This window comes from Octodon degus, unplaced genomic scaffold, assembly GCF_000260255.1.
Source record: "Octodon degus isolate 3935 unplaced genomic scaffold, OctDeg1.0 scaffold00045, whole genome shotgun sequence".
Lineage (NCBI taxonomy): Eukaryota > Metazoa > Chordata > Mammalia > Rodentia > Octodontidae > Octodon > Octodon degus.
Window position 1 is genome coordinate 2455923 of NW_004524621.1, and position 3455 is coordinate 2459377.

At 45.0% G+C, this 3455-nt stretch overlaps 1 protein-coding gene and 1 pseudogene across 2 annotated transcripts in view; both read left to right on the forward strand.

Annotated features, from left to right (window-relative positions):
- The window catches only part of LOC101592417 (SH3 domain-binding glutamic acid-rich protein), a 58174-nt gene that overhangs the window by 32101 nt on the left and 22618 nt on the right, over positions 1-3455 (forward strand). The gene's annotated exons all lie outside the window — the stretch shown is intronic.
- LOC101591906 lies at positions 584-1900 on the forward strand (annotated as a pseudogene). The gene has a single exon (XR_192519.2). The product of XR_192519.2 is annotated as a malate dehydrogenase, mitochondrial pseudogene (transcript).

Sequence of the window (3455 nt, forward strand, 5' to 3'; positions counted from 1 at the left end):
TTTTTTTTAGACAGGGTCTCACTATGTAGCCCAGGCTGACCTTGGACTGGCAGTGATCCTCTTGCTTCAGTCTCCAAGTGCTGGGATTATAGTCATGTGCCACTGCACCTGGTCTACTGATAATTTTCAAAAGTGCAAGATATGGTGACAGTTAAAACAAGAACAAAACACCAGATACAGAAATTAGGTCAATTTTTCAGTGGCATGTAAAACAAAACCACAAAGTCAATACAAAAAATTTTAGAAATATTATTTGTGAGCATAATCATGAACTCTATTTTCAGAGCTTATACAAAAATTACATCCAATTTGTAAGATGAGTGAACACACAGGATAAATCTTGATATAAGACCTATAGTTATTCAGAGACATAACATGTCACAAGTATACTAAGCATTTGGGAAAAATATCAGGCAACAAATTCAGGACTAGAGTAGGCCATTAAACATTTTTATATTAAAGGAATATGAGTAGGAGATAGAGACAGTTGAAAAGCACTATCCTAAAACATAATAGATTCAAATTAAAGGAGTACATATATGATGAAGTTACTATTTAAAATAACTGAAGTTGAGCGGGGGCTACTCTCGCGAGACCAGGCGGACCGGAGCCGGGCAGCCCTGCGCAGTGTGGAGGTCGTTGGAGTCACAGTCGGCCAGCTCCTGCACCTGCGGCCCCAAGCCCTTCCCGCTCCAATCATGCTGTCCGCCTTCGCCCGGCCCGCCTGCGCCGCTCTCCACCGCAGCTTCAGCAGCTCGGCCCAGAACAATGCTAAAGTAGCTGTGCTCAGGGCTTCTGGAGGAATCGGGCAGCCCCTGTCACTGCTACTGAAGAACAGCCCCTTGGTGAGCCGCCTGACCCTCTACGATGTCGCGCACACCCCTGGGGTGGCTGCGGATCTGAGCCACATTGAGACCAGGGCCACTGTGAAAGGCTACCTCGGACCCGAGCAGCTGCCAGACTGCCTCAAAGGCTGTGATGTGGTGGTCATTCCAGCTGGAGTCCCCCGAAAACCAGGCATGACACGGGATGACCTGTTCAATACCAATGCCACAATTGTGGCCACCCTGACTGCTGCCTGTGCCCAGCACTGTCCTGAAGCCATGATCTGCATCATCGCCAACCCGGTTAACTCCACTATCCCGATCACAGCAGAAGTTTTCAAGAAGCACGGAGTGTACAACCCCAACAAGATCTTTGGTGTGACGACCCTGGACATTGTCAGAGCCATCACTTTTGTGGCAGAGCTGAAGGGCCTGGATCCAGCTCGGGTCAACGTTCCTGTCATTGGTGGCCACGCTGGGAAGACCATCATCCCCCTGATCTCTCAGTGTACCCCCAAAGTGGACTTTCCCAAGACCAGCTGGCAACACTCACGGGGCGGATCCAGGAGGCCGGCACGGAGGTTGTAAAGGCCAAGGCTGGAGCAGGCTCTGCCACCCTGTCTATGGCGTACGCCGGCGCCCGCTTTGTCTTCTCCCCCGTGGATGCGATGAACGGGAAGGAGGGCGTTGTTGAGTGCTCCTTCGTTCAGTCAAAGGAGACGGAGTGTACCTACTTCTCCACACCGTTGCTGCTGGGGAAAAAAGGTCTGGAGAAGAACCTGGGCCTCGGCAAGATCTCCCCCTTCGAGGAGAAGATGATCGCCGAAGCCATTCCTGAGCTGAAAGCCTCCATCAAGAAAGGGGAAGACTTTGTCAAGAACATGAAGTGAGGCTCAGTCTGCGAACAGCCGGTTTCTTAATTTATTAAGGCATCATGTCACTGTAAAGCCATTTCGGAGACCTTTGTACTTTAATTTGCTTTAATAATGAGTATTGCATCAGCATTACCACCATCCTCCCGCTGTGGCTGGTCTGTTGGCACAACAATAAATGCAGACTTTGATTTTCTTTTTCAAAAAAAAAAAAAAAAATAAAATAACTGAAGTTATGATTGATAAGCTATACCTTGTCTGCTACCAAGCAGCATGAGGACCAATGTCTTTTCACATTATTTTAGCGAAGGAAATATTAAGAAACCAGGGCTGGGGAGATAGCTCAGCAGTGTAAGTGCCTGCCTGGCAAGTGCAAGGTCCTGAGTTCAATTCCCAGTACCACACACACACACACAAAGAAACTGATGGAAAATGTCCAGTTATATATGTAATTAGTTTTACACCTTTTGGTAGAAGTACACATCTTTATAACAGTTTCACAGGTGAACATTCACAAAATGCTGCGGCTTTGTGACTATTGGCCAGCCTTCCTGTTGCAGGACAAAATGTCTGATGTACAGAACTTAGAGGAAGAAATGGTTTATTTGGCTCATGGTTTTGAAACATCAAGATTATTTCCACATCAGACCAAAAATTGGAAAAGAAGTTTATTAATAGATCCAGCATCCGAATGCACTTCCCCAATTCTTACAGATCCAAAACACATCTGGCCTCGTTCTTTGTTTCATCTCTGCTTAAATACCTTCTTGGTTTCCATAGCAACCACATGGAATGCCATGGTTGTTGAATCAAGAAGTCACAGGATTCTTCTTTGTAATTATTTCTGTTTTCCTCTTATCTCTTTTATGTTTACAACATCTTAATAAGGGTGGGGGAAGGAATGAAGGAGTGAAGCATTCCAGGCAGGGTCATGTAAAATCAACTCTGCTTTAGTATTTCCTATTTCTAAGGTGGATTAAAGGCTAAACTAGAGCTTTTTTTGCTAGGATAAAATTAACCCACTGTGGGGGCAGGGGAGATTTGTCAGTGGAATAAGCGCTTCCTTGGCAAGCGTAAGGGCCTGAGTTCAATCCCCAGTTCTGCAAAGAAAAATTAACCCATTGAGAGATGCCATCTTCTACAGTTTCAGAAGACTTAGTCCATGGTCAACTGGTTCCAGGGCAGAAACATCATGGCGAAAAGATGTGACGTGGCAGAACTACTGACTTCATGGTGCGGGGAAGCAGCATATGGAGGATAGAGCCAGGGAGAGATAGTCTTCAAAGACAGCTCACTTCCCCCAACTCTGCTCCACTTACTAACATCATGTTAAGCTTTGAACATCCATGGATGAATCCACTGGGGAGAATAGCACCCCCACAATCCAGTTACCTCTCTGGAAGTCTCTGAAGCCAGTCATGTTGACAAGATGAACTGGTTCACATTCAGTGCTGAGTGCTGTCCCCATAGAACCCCCTCATGAAGTCCTTATACTCCAACAGCCATCCTAACATTGCTCGACAAATTTCAAATCTCCCAATAGTTGATTCTCTCTTTGTACCCATTTTCATCCAATTAATAGAAACAAGTAATAGATTGATACAGTGTAATCCATGGCCCAAATTGACTTGTTTTATTTATTTATTTATTTATTTATTTATTTATTCCATAATTTTATTGAGAAACAAATAGCAATGAGACAGTTTCAAACCAAATTGGTAGGACAGTTTCAATAATTAACACATTGCATACATTCTTC